The sequence below is a fragment of the Musca domestica genome, unplaced genomic scaffold (genome assembly GCF_030504385.1).
Source record: "Musca domestica strain aabys unplaced genomic scaffold, Musca_domestica.polishedcontigs.V.1.1 123, whole genome shotgun sequence".
In the NCBI taxonomy this organism is placed as follows: domain Eukaryota; kingdom Metazoa; phylum Arthropoda; class Insecta; order Diptera; family Muscidae; genus Musca; species Musca domestica.
Window position 1 is genome coordinate 1559421 of NW_026712161.1, and position 14492 is coordinate 1573912.

A 14492-nucleotide genomic window follows, 5' to 3' on the forward strand; every position below is an offset into this window, starting at 1 on the left:
CTAAATTCGGTGTTTTTAAGATTTTAACAGAATTTTTAACGGATTTAATTTTTTTTTTTTTTTTTTTTTTTTTGAAAATTACCGAATTTGTACCAAATGGTGAAGGTTATTCAAGTTCGGCCCGGTCGAACTTACAGCTTTTTTACTTGTTTATACCCAACAACGCTATGTGTTGCGGGTATTCCTCATTTTGATTAGGCCAAAATGTTTGTAACACCTCAAAATATTGGTCCTGAATATAGGATGTTATATATGGGTCTTCCCATCCGCCGAGCTAACTATGTATGTCAGCGCGTCCGTCCGTCTACAGGGCGAGATAAAAAAACTGCGACAAAGTCAAATGCCATAATTTTTACATTTTTTTTTTAAATTTTATGGAATGAAAGCAAAAAATGTCGGAAATAGCATCAAATTTTAGAATAAGTTTAGATTTGTTCGAATTGATCACCTTTGGCACGAATTATGGCCTTCAAACGGCCAATGAAACCGTCACACGCCCGAATGTTGTTTTGCGGTATTTTGGACCATTCCCTGGTCCTGAATCCTGTTGGATTGTCCAAGGTCTGCCGTCAAATTGTTTGCGTGCCCATGGCTTTAATACACCCTTCAGAATATTTTCGCGAAAATATTCGGTATTTATTCTGATGCCACGGTCGATTAATACTAGCGGAGAGCGACCACCGGCTGTTATGGCGGTCTACACCATCACCATGACCGGCGCTTGAGTTCTGGTTGCCAACCGAAGGTGCACATTTTCAGCTGATCTCTTGGCAAGTAAACACGATCATTTTGTATGTTTACAAACTGCTGGACAACGAATGTTTTCTCATCGGAGAAAAACAAATTCGGCAGTTCACCACTTTGGGCCAAGCGAAGCAACTCTCTAGCTCTTTTGAGTCTATTTTTTTCTGATTCTGGTGTAAGTTCTTGCAATTTTTGGAATTTCAATGGCTTTACCCCGAGTTCATTTTTCAATATTTGCCGAATGGAATATTGCGATATGTTCAGCTCACCAGCCATTTTTCGGCCACTGCGGGTTTCGATCGAGTCGCTTCTCTACTTTACGAACCATTTCTGCTGATGTTGCAGTTTTCTTCCGTCCACTTCCTTGACGTCGGGCTACGCTAGCAGTAATAGAAGCAAGCAATGGTACGAGACACAAAAGATTTATTCACATTTAAATGCTGGAGTTTCTCTAACGATATTCACTTGTGGTTTTCCAGTCAAATTCCATAACGAATAACTTTTTTTCTGGGAAATTCTAACCAAAATGCTTTTGCATGTTTGATGTCACTGGAATAATTTTAAAAGATGTTGGACGAGTGGCTTAGAAATGACAGCAGTCTGAAACTGGTTTCAGTTTTTTTCATATCACCCTGTATATGTCAGGTCTCCATTAAAATGGCCATAACTCCTATGAATTTTGTGAACAGATCTTAAAGGATGAACTTATAAACATTTTAAAATGGTTACATCTCTATAAATTCCGGGGTTTTCAACATGCATCTTCATTGATTTTATTTTAAAACGGTCATAACTCCTTAAATATTGACATTTCAGGGTTTTTAGCATGCTTTTTCATTTAGTTTATTTTAAAATGGTCATAACTCCTTAAATATTGACATTTCGGGGTTTTTAGCATGCTTTTTCATTAGTTTTTTAAAGATGAAAAATACCATACTTTAAAATGGCCATAACTCCTTAAATATTGACATTTCGGGCTTTTTCATTTAGATTTTTAAAGATGAAAAATACCATACTTTAAAATGGTCATAACTCCTTAAATATTGACATATCGGGGTTTTTAGCATGCTTTTTCATTTAGTTTTTTAAAGATGAAAAATACCATACTTTAAAATGGCCATAACTCCTTAAATATTGACATTTCGGGCTTTTTAGCACGCTTTTTTCATTTAGTTTATTTTAAAATGGTCATAACTCCTTAAATATTGACATTTCGGGCTTTTTAGCATGCTTTTTCATTTAGATTTTTAAAGATGAAAAATACCATACTTTAAAATGGTCATAACTCCTTAAATATTGACATATCGGGGGTTTTTAGCATGCTTTTTCATTAGTTTTTTAAAGATGAAAATGGCCATAACTCCTTAAATATTGACATTTCGGAGTTTTTAGCATGCTTTTTCATTTAGTTTATTTTAAAATGGTCATACTCCTTAAATATTGACATTTCGGGCTTTTTAGCATGCTTTTTCATTAGATTTTTAAAGATGAAAAATACCATACTTTAAAATGGCATAACTCCTTAAATATTGACATATCGGGGTTTTTAGCATGCTTTTTCATTTAGTTTTTTAAAGATGAAAAATACCATACTTTAAAATGGCCATAACTCCTTAAATATTGACATTTCGGAGTTTTTAGCATGCTTTTTCATTTAGTTTGTTTTAAAATGGTCATAACTCCTTAAATATTGACATTTCGGGCTTTTTAGCATGCTTTTTCATTTAGTTTTTTAAAGATGAAAAATACCATACTTTAAAATGGCCATAACTCCTTAAATATTGACATTTCGGGCTTTTTAGCATGCTTTTTCATTTAGATTTTTAAAGATGAAAATACCATACTTTAAAATGGCCATAACTCCTTAAATATTGACATTTCGGGCTTTTTAGCACGCTTTTTCATTTAGTTTTTAAAGATGAAAAATACCAAACTTTAAAATGGCCATAACTCCTTAAATATTGACATTTCGGGCTTTTTAGCATGCTTTTTCATTTAGTTTATTTTAAAACGGTCATAACTCCTTAAATATTGACATTTCGGGCTTTTTAGCATGCTTTTTCATTTAGTTTATTTTAAAACGGTCATAACTCCTTAAATATTGACATTTCGGGCTTTTAGCATGCTTTTTCATTTAGTTTATTTTAAAACGGTCATAACTCCTTAAATATTGACATTTCGGGCTTTTTAGCATGCTTTTTCATTTAGTTTTTTAAAGATGAAAAATACCATACTTTAAAATGGCCATAACTCCTTAAATATTGACATTCGGGCTTTTTAGCATGCTTTTTCATTTAGATTTTTAAAGATGAAAAATACCATACTTTAAAATGGCCATAACCCCTTAAATATTGACATTTCGGGGCTTTTTAGCATGCTTTTTCATTTAGTTTTTAAAGATGAAAAATACCATACTTTAAAAATGGCCATAACTCCTTAAATATTGACATTTCGGGCTTTTTAGCATGCTTTTTCATTTAGTTTTTTAAAGATGAAAAATACCATACTTTAAAAGTGGCCATAACTCCTTAAATATTGACATTTCGGGCTTTTTAGTATGCTTTTTCATTTAGATTTTTAAAGATGAAAAATACCATACTTTAAAATGGCCATAACTCCTTAAATATTGACATTTCGGGGTTTTTAGCATGCTTTTTTCATTGAGTTTATTTTAAAACGGTCATAATTCCTTAAATATTGACATTTTGGGGTTTTTAGCATGCTTTTTCATTTAGTTTTTTAAAGATGAAAATAACATACTTTAAAATGGCCATAACTCCTTAAATATTGACATTTCGAGCTTTTTAGTATGCTTTTTCATTTAGATTTTTAAAGATGAAAAATACCATACTTTAAAATGGCCATAACTCCTTAAATATTGACATTTCGGGGTTTTTAGCATGCTTTTTCATTGAGTTTATTTTAAAACGGTCATAATTCCTTAAATATTGACATTTTGGGGTTTTTTAGCATGCTTTTCATTTAGTTTTTTAAAGATGAAAAATAACATACTTTAAAATGGCCATAACTCCTTAATATTGACATTTCGGGCTTTAGCATGCTTTTTCATTTAGTTTTTTAAAGATGAAAAATACCATACTTTAAAATGGCCATAACTCCTTAAATATTGACATTTCGGGGTTTTTAGCATGCTTTTTCATTGAGTTTATTTTAAAACGGTCATAATTCCTTAAATATTGACATTTTGGGGTTTTTTAGCATGCTTTTTCATTTAGTTTTTTAAAGATGAAAAATAACATACTTTAAAATGGCCATAACTCCTTAAATATTGACATTTCGAGCTTTTAGTATGCTTTTTTCATTTAGATTTTAAAGATGAAAAATACCATACTTTAAAATGGTCATAACTCCTTAAATATTGACATTTCGGGGTTTTTAGCATGCTTTTTCATTGAGTTTATTTTAAAACGGTCATAACTCCTTAAATATTGACATTTCGGGGTTTTTAGCATGCTTTTTCATTGAGTTTTTTAAAGATGAAAATAACATACTTTAAAATGGCCATAACTCCTTAAATATTGACATTTCGAGCTTTTTAGTATGCTTTTTCATTTAGTTTTTTAAAGATGAAAATTACCATACTTTAAAATGGCCATAACTCCTTAAATATTGACATTTCAGGGTTTTTAGCATGCTTTTTTCATTTAGTTTATTTTAAAACGGTCATAACTCCTTAAATATTGACATTTCGGGCTTTTTAGCATGCTTTTTCATTTAGTTTTTTAAAGATGAAAAATACCATACTTTAAAATGGCCATAACTCCTTAAATATTGACATTTCGGGCTTTTTAGCATGCTTTTTCATTTAGTTTTTTAAAGATGAAAATTACCATACTTTAAAATGGTCATAACTCCTTAAATATTGACATTTCGGGCTTTTTAGCATGCTTTTTCATTTAGTTTTTTAAAGATGAAAAATACCATACTTTAAAATGGCCATAACTCCTAAATATTGACATTTCGGGCTTTTTAGCATGCTTTTTTCATTTTGTTTTTTAAAGATGAAAAATACCATACTTTAAAATGGCCATAACCCCTTAAATATTGACATTTCGGGCTTTTTAGCATGCTTTTTCATTTAGTTTTTTAAAGATGAAAAATACCATACTTTAAAATGGCCATAACTCCTTAAATATTGACATTTCGGGGTTTTTAGCATGCTTTTTCATTTAGTTTTTTAAAGATGAAAAATACCATACTTTAAAATGGCCATAACTCTTTAAGTATTGACATTTCGGGGTTTTTAGCATGCTTTTTCATTTAGTTTATTCAAAAACGGTCATAACTCCTTAAATATTGACATTTCGGGCTTTTTAGCATGCTTTTTCATTTAGTTTTTTAAAGATGAAAAATACCATACTTTAAATGGCCATAACTCCTTAAATATTGACATTTCGGGCTTTTTAGCATGCTTACCATACTTTAAAATGGCCATAACCCCTTAAATATTGACATTTCGGGCTTTTTAGCATGCTTTTTCATTTAGTTTTTTAAAGATGAAAAATACCATACTTTAAAATGGCCATAACTCCTTAAATATTGACATTTCGGGGTTTTTAGCATGCTTTTTCATTTAGTTTTTTAAAGATGAAAAATACCATACTTTAAAATGGCCATAACTCTTAAGTATTGACATTTCGGGGTTTTTAGCATGCTTTTTTCATTTAGTTTATTCAAAAACGGTCATAACTCCTTAAATATTGACATTTCGGGCTTTTTAGCATGCTTTTTCATTTAGTTTTTTAAAGATGAAAAATACCATACTTTAAAATGGCCATAACTCCTTAAATATTGACATTTCGGGCTTTTAGCATGCTTTTCATTTAGTTTGTTAAAGATGAAAAATACCATTCTTTAAAATGGCCATAACTCCTTAAATATTGACATTTCGGGCTTTTTAGCATGCTTTTTCATTTAGTTTTTTAAAGATGAAAAATACCATACTTTAAAGTGGCCATAACTCCTTAAATATTGACATTTCGGGCTTTTTAGCATGCTTTATCATTTAGTTTTTTAAAGATGAAAATACCATACTTTAAAATGGCCATAACTCTTTAAGTATTGACATTTCGGGGTTTTTAGCATGCTTTTTCATTTAGTTTATTCAAAAACGGTCATAACTCCTTAAATATTGACATTTCGGGCTTTTTAGTATGCTTTTTCATTTAGTTTTTTAAAGATGAAAAATACCATACTTTAAAATGGCCATAACTCCTTAAATATTGACATTTCGGGGTTTTTAGCATGCTTTTTCATTTAGTTTGTTAAAGATGAAAAATACCATTCTTTAAAAAGGCCATAACTCCTTAAATATTGACATTTCGGGCTTTTTAGCATGCTTTATCATTTAGTTTTTTAAAGATGAAAAATACCATACTTTAAAATGGCCATAACTCTTTAAGTATTGACATTTCGGGGTTTTTTAGCATGCTTTTTCATTTAGTTTATTCAAAAACGGTCATAACTCCTTAAATATTGACATTTCGGGCTTTTTAGCATGCTTTTTCATTTAGTTTTTTAAAGATGAAAAATACCATACTTTAAAATGGCCATAACTCCTTAAATATTGACATTTCGGGCTTTTTAGCATGCTTTTTCATTTTGTTTTTTAAAGATGAAAAATACCATACTTTAAAATGGCCATAACCCCTTAAATATTGACATTTCGGGCTTTTTAGCATGCTTTTTCATTTAGTTTTTTAAAGATGAAAATACCATACTTTAAAGTGGCCATAACTCCTTAAATATTGACATTTCGGGCTTTTTAGCATGCTTTATCATTTAGTTTTTTAAAGATGAAAAATACCATACTTTAAAATGGCCATAACTCTTTAAGTATTGACATTTCGGGGTTTTTAGCATGCTTTTTCATTTAGTTTATTCAAAAACGGTCATAACTCCTTAAATATTGACATTTCGGGCTTTTTAGCATGCTTTTTCATTTAGTTTTTTAAAGATGAAAAATACCATACTTTAAAATGGCCATAACTCCTTAAATATTGACATTTCGGGCTTTTTAGCATGCTTTTTCATTTAGTTTGTTAAAGATGAAAAATACCATTCTTTAAAATGGCCATAACTCCTTAAATATTGACATTTCGGGCTTTTTAGCATGCTTTTTCATTTAGTTTTTAAAGATGAAAAATACCATACTTTAAAGTGGCCATAACTCCTTAATATTGACATTTCGGGCTTTTTAGTATGCTTTTTCATTTAGTTTTTAAAGATGAAAATACCATACTTTAAAATGGCCATAACTCCTTAAATATTGACATTTCGGGGTTTTTAGCATGCTTTTTCATTTAGTTTGTTAAAGATGAAAAATACCATTCTTTAAAAAGGCCATAACTCCTTAAATATTGACATTTCGGGCTTTTTAGCATGCTTTATCATTTAGTTTTTTAAAGATGAAAAATACCATACTTTAAAATGGCCATAACTCTTTAAGTATTGACATTTCGGGGTTTTTAGCATGCTTTTTCATTTAGTTTATTCAAAAACGGTCATAACTCCTTAAATATTGACATTTCGGGCTTTTTAGCATGCTTTTTCATTTAGTTTTTTAAAGATGAAAAATACCATACTTTAAAATGGCCATAACTCCTTAAATATTGACATTTCGGGCTTTTTAGCATGCTTACCATACTTTAAAATGGCCATAACCCCTTAAATATTGACATTTCGGGCTTTTTAGCATGCTTTTTCATTTAGTTTTTTAAAGATGAAAAATACCATACTTTAAAATGGCCATAACTCCTTAAATATTGACATTTCGGGGTTTTTAGCATGCTTTTTCATTTAGTTTTTTAAAGATGAAAAATACCATACTTTAAAATGGCCATAACTCTTTAAGTATTGACATTTCGGGGTTTTTAGCATGCTTTTTCATTTAGTTTATTCAAAAACGGTCATAACTCCTTAAATATTGACATTTCGGGCTTTTTAGCATGCTTTTTCATTTAGTTTTTTAAAGATGAAAAATACCATACTTTAAAATGGCCATAACTCCTTAAATATTGACATTTCGGGCTTTTTAGCATGCTTTTTCATTTAGTTTGTTAAAGATGAAAAATACCATTCTTTAAAATGGCCATAACTCCTTAAATATTGACATTTCGGGCTTTTTAGCATGCTTTTTCATTTAGTTTTTTAAAGATGAAAAATACCATACTTTAAAGTGGCCATAACTCCTTAAATATTGACATTTCGGGCTTTTTAGCATGCTTTATCATTTAGTTTTTAAAGATGAAAAATACCATACTTTAAAATGGCCATAACTCTTTAAGTATTGACATTTCGGGGTTTTTAGCATGCTTTTTCATTTAGTTTATTCAAAACGGTCATAACTCCTTAAATATTGACATTTCGGGCTTTTTAGTATGCTTTTTCATTTAGTTTTTTAAAGATGAAAAATACCATACTTTAAAATGGCCATAACTCCTTAAATATTGACATTTCGGGGTTTTTAGCATGCTTTTTCATTTAGTTTGTTAAAGATGAAAAATACCATTCTTTAAAAAGGCCATAACTCCTTAAATATTGACATTTCGGGCTTTTTAGCATGCTTTATCATTTAGTTTTTTAAAGATGAAAAATACCATACTTTAAAATGGCCATAACTCTTTAAGTATTGACATTTCGGGGTTTTTAGCATGCTTTTTCATTTAGTTTATTCAAAAACGGTCATAACTCCTTAAATATTGACATTTCGGGCTTTTTAGCATGCTTTTTCATTTAGTTTTTTAAAGATGAAAAATACCATACTTTAAAATGGCCATAACTCCTTAAATATTGACATTTCGGGCTTTTTAGCATGCTTTTTCATTTTGTTTTTTAAAGATGAAAAATACCATACTTTAAAATGGCCATAACCCCTTAAATATTGACATTTCGGGCTTTTTAGCATGCTTTTTCATTTAGTTTTTTAAAGATGAAAAATACCATACTTTAAAGTGGCCATAACTCCTTAAATATTGACATTTCGGGCTTTTTAGCATGCTTTATCATTTAGTTTTTTAAAGATGAAAAATACCATACTTTAAAATGGCCATAACTCTTTAAGTATTGACATTTCGGGGTTTTTAGCATGCTTTTTCATTTAGTTTATTCAAAAACGGTCATAACTCCTTAAATATTGACATTTCGGGCTTTTTAGCATGCTTTTTCATTTAGTTTTTTAAAGATGAAAAATACCATACTTTAAAATGGCCATAACTCCTTAAATATTGACATTTCGGGCTTTTTAGCATGCTTTTTCATTTAGTTTGTTAAAGATGAAAAATACCATTCTTTAAAATGGCCATAACTCCTTAAATATTGACATTTCGGGCTTTTTAGCATGCTTTTTCATTTAGTTTTTTAAAGATGAAAAATACCATACTTTAAAGTGGCCATAACTCCTTAAATATTGACATTTCGGGCTTTTTAGTATGCTTTTTCATTTAGTTTTTTAAAGATGAAAAATACCATACTTTAAAATGGCCATAACTCCTTAAATATTGACATTTCGGGGTTTTTAGCATGCTTTTTCATTTAGTTTGTTAAAGATGAAAAATACCATTCTTTAAAAAGGCCATAACTCCTTAAATATTGACATTTCGGGCTTTTTAGCATGCTTTATCATTTAGTTTTTTAAAGATGAAAAATACCATACTTTAAAATGGCCATAACTCTTTAAGTATTGACATTTCGGGGTTTTTAGCATGCTTTTTCATTTAGTTTATTCAAAAACGGTCATAACTCCTTAAATATTGACATTTCGGGCTTTTTAGCATGCTTTTTCATTTAGTTTTTTAAAGATGAAAAATACCATACTTTAAAATGGCCATAACTCCTTAAATATTGACATTTCGGGCTTTTTAGCATGCTTACCATACTTTAAAATGGCCATAACCCCTTAAATATTGACATTTCGGGCTTTTTAGCATGCTTTTTCATTTAGTTTTTTAAAGATGAAAAATACCATACTTTAAAATGGCCATAACTCCTTAAATATTGACATTTCGGGGTTTTTAGCATGCTTTTTCATTTAGTTTTTTAAAGATGAAAAATACCATACTTTAAAATGGCCATAACTCTTTAAGTATTGACATTTCGGGGTTTTTAGCATGCTTTTTCATTTAGTTTATTCAAAAACGGTCATAACTCCTTAAATATTGACATTTCGGGCTTTTTAGCATGCTTTTTCATTTAGTTTTTTAAAGATGAAAAATACCATACTTTAAAATGGCCATAACTCCTTAAATATTGACATTTCGGGCTTTTTAGCATGCTTTTTCATTTAGTTTGTTAAAGATGAAAAATACCATTCTTTAAAATGGCCATAACTCCTTAAATATTGACATTTCGGGCTTTTTAGCATGCTTTTTCATTTAGTTTTTTAAAGATGAAAAATACCATACTTTAAAGTGGCCATAACTCCTTAAATATTGACATTTCGGGCTTTTTAGCATGCTTTATCATTTAGTTTTTTAAAGATGAAAAATACCATACTTTAAAATGGCCATAACTCTTTAAGTATTGACATTTCGGGGTTTTTAGCATGCTTTTTCATTTAGTTTATTCAAAAACGGTCATAACTCCTTAAATATTGACATTTCGGGCTTTTTAGTATGCTTTTTCATTTAGTTTTTTAAAGATGAAAAATACCATACTTTAAAATGGCCATAACTCCTTAAATATTGACATTTCGGGGTTTTTAGCATGCTTTTTCATTTAGTTTGTTAAAGATGAAAAATACCATTCTTTAAAAAGGCCATAACTCCTTAAATATTGACATTTCGGGCTTTTTAGCATGCTTTATCATTTAGTTTTTTAAAGATGAAAAATACCATACTTTAAAATGGCCATAACTCTTTAAGTATTGACATTTCGGGGTTTTTAGCATGCTTTTTCATTTAGTTTATTCAAAAACGGTCATAACTCCTTAAATATTGACATTTCGGGCTTTTTAGCATGCTTTTTCATTTAGTTTTTTAAAGATGAAAAATACCATACTTTAAAATGGCCATAACTCCTTAAATATTGACATTTCGGGCTTTTTAGCATGCTTTTTCATTTTGTTTTTTAAAGATGAAAAATACCATACTTTAAAATGGCCATAACCCCTTAAATATTGACATTTCGGGCTTTTTAGCATGCTTTTTCATTTAGTTTTTTAAAGATGAAAAATACCATACTTTAAAGTGGCCATAACTCCTTAAATATTGACATTTCGGGCTTTTTAGCATGCTTTATCATTTAGTTTTTTAAAGATGAAAAATACCATACTTTAAAATGGCCATAACTCTTTAAGTATTGACATTTCGGGGTTTTTAGCATGCTTTTTCATTTAGTTTATTCAAAAACGGTCATAACTCCTTAAATATTGACATTTCGGGCTTTTTAGCATGCTTTTTCATTTAGTTTTTTAAAGATGAAAAATACCATACTTTAAAATGGCCATAACTCCTTAAATATTGACATTTCGGGCTTTTTAGCATGCTTTTTCATTTAGTTTGTTAAAGATGAAAAATACCATTCTTTAAAATGGCCATAACTCCTTAAATATTGACATTTCGGGCTTTTTAGCATGCTTTTTCATTTAGTTTTTTAAAGATGAAAAATACCATACTTTAAAGTGGCCATAACTCCTTAAATATTGACATTTCGGGCTTTTTAGTATGCTTTTTCATTTAGTTTTTTAAAGATGAAAAATACCATACTTTAAAATGGCCATAACTCCTTAAATATTGACATTTCGGGGTTTTTAGCATGCTTTTTCATTTAGTTTGTTAAAGATGAAAAATACCATTCTTTAAAAAGGCCATAACTCCTTAAATATTGACATTTCGGGCTTTTTAGCATGCTTTATCATTTAGTTTTTTAAAGATGAAAAATACCATACTTTAAAATGGCCATAACTCTTTAAGTATTGACATTTCGGGGTTTTTAGCATGCTTTTTCATTTAGTTTATTCAAAAACGGTCATAACTCCTTAAATATTGACATTTCGGGCTTTTTAGCATGCTTTTTCATTTAGTTTTTTAAAGATGAAAAATACCATACTTTAAAATGGCCATAACTCCTTAAATATTGACATTTCGGGCTTTTTAGCATGCTTTTTCATTTTGTTTTTTAAAGATGAAAAATACCATACTTTAAAATGGCCATAACCCCTTAAATATTGACATTTCGGGCTTTTTAGCATGCTTTTTCATTTAGTTTTTTAAAGATGAAAAATACCATACTTTAAAGTGGCCATAACTCCTTAAATATTGACATTTCGGGCTTTTTAGCATGCTTTATCATTTAGTTTTTTAAAGATGAAAAATACCATACTTTAAAATGGCCATAACTCTTTAAGTATTGACATTTCGGGGTTTTTAGCATGCTTTTTCATTTAGTTTATTCAAAAACGGTCATAACTCCTTAAATATTGACATTTCGGGCTTTTTAGCATGCTTTTTCATTTAGTTTTTTAAAGATGAAAAATACCATACTTTAAAATGGCCATAACTCCTTAAATATTGACATTTCGGGCTTTTTAGCATGCTTTTTCATTTAGTTTGTTAAAGATGAAAAATACCATTCTTTAAAATGGCCATAACTCCTTAAATATTGACATTTCGGGCTTTTTAGCATGCTTTTTCATTTAGTTTTTTAAAGATGAAAAATACCATACTTTAAAGTGGCCATAACTCCTTAAATATTGACATTTCGGGCTTTTTAGCATGCTTTATCATTTAGTTTTTAAAGATGAAAAATACCATACTTTAAAATGGCCATAACTCTTTAAGTATTGACATTTCGGGGTTTTTAGCATGCTTTTTCATTTAGTTTATTCAAAACGGTCATAACTCCTTAAATATTGACATTTCGGGCTTTTTAGCATGCTTTTTCATTTAGTTTTTTAAAGATGAAAAATACCATACTTTAAAATGGCCATAACTCCTTAAATATTGACATTTCGGGCTTTTTAGCATGCTTTTTCATTTTGTTTTTTAAAGATGAAAAATACCATACTTTAAAATGGCCATAACCCCTTAAATATTGACATTTCGGGCTTTTTAGCATGCTTTTTCATTTAGTTTTTTAAAGATGAAAAATACCATACTTTAAAATGGCCATAACTCCTTAAATATTGACATTTCGGGGTTTTTAGCATGCTTTTTCATTTAGTTTTTTAAAGATGAAAAATACCATACTTTAAAATGGCCATAACTCTTTAAGTATTGACATTTCGGGGTTTTTAGCATGCTTTTTCATTTAGTTTATTCAAAAACGGTCATAACTCCTTAAATATTGACATTTCGGGCTTTTTAGCATGCTTTTTCATTTAGTTTTTTAAAGATGAAAAATACCATACTTTAAAATGGCCATAACTCCTTAAATATTGACATTTCGGGCTTTTTAGCATGCTTTTTCATTTAGTTTTTTAAAGATGAAAAATACCATACTTTAAAATGGCCATAACTCTTTAAGTATTGACATTTCGGGGTTTTTAGCATGCTTTTTCATTTAGTTTAATCAAAAACGGTCATAACTCCTTAAATATTGACAATTCGGGCTTTTTAGCATGCTTTTTCATTTAGTTTTTTAAAGATGAAAAATACCATACTTTAAAATGGCCATAACTCCTTAAATATTGACATTTCGGGCTTTTTAGCATGCTTTTTCATTTTGTTTTTTAAAGATGAAAAATACCATACTTTAAAATGGCCATAACCCCTTAAATATTGACATTTCGGGCTTTTTAGCATGCTTTTTCATTTAGTTTTTTAAAGATGAAAAATACCATACTTTAAATGGCCATAACTCCTTAAATATTGACATTTCGGGGTTTTTAGCATGCTTTTTCATTTAGTTTTTTAAAGATGAAAAATACCATACTTTAAAATGGCCATAACTCTTTAAGTATTGACATTTCGGGGTTTTTAGCATGCTTTTTCATTTAGTTTATTCAAAAACGGTCATAACTCCTTAAATATTGACATTTCGGGCTTTTTAGCATGCTTTTTCATTTAGTTTTTTAAAGATGAAAAATACCATACTTTAAAATGGCCATAACTCCTTAAATATTGACATTTCGGGGTTTTTAGCATGCTTTTTCATTTAGTTTTTTAAAGATGAAAAATACCATACTTTAAAATGGCCATAACTCTTTAAGTATTGACATTTCGGGGTTTTTAGCATGCTTTTTCATTTAGTTTATTCAAAAACGGTCATAACTCCTTAAATATTGACATTTCGGGCTTTTTAGCATGCTTTTTCATTTAGTTTTTTAAAGATGAAAAATACCATACTTTAAAATGGCCATAACTCCTTAAATATTGACATTTCGGGCTTTTTAGCATGCTTTTTCATTTTGTTTTTTAAAGATGAAAAATACCATACTTTAAAATGGCCATAACCCCTTAAATATTGACATTTCGGGCTTTTTAGCATGCTTTTTCATTTAGTTTTTTAAAGATGAAAAATACCATACTTTAAAATGGCCATAACTCCTTAAATATTGACATTTCGGGGTTTTTAGCATGCTTTTTCATTTAGTTTTTAAAGATGAAAAATACCATACTTTAAAATGGCCATAACTCTTTAAGTATTGACATTTCGGGCTTTTTAGCATGCTTTTTCATTTAGTTTTTTAAAGATGAAAAATACCATACTTTAAAATGGCCATAACTCCTTAAATATTGACATTTCGGGGTTTTTAGCATGCTTTTTCATTTAGTTTGTTAAAGATGAAA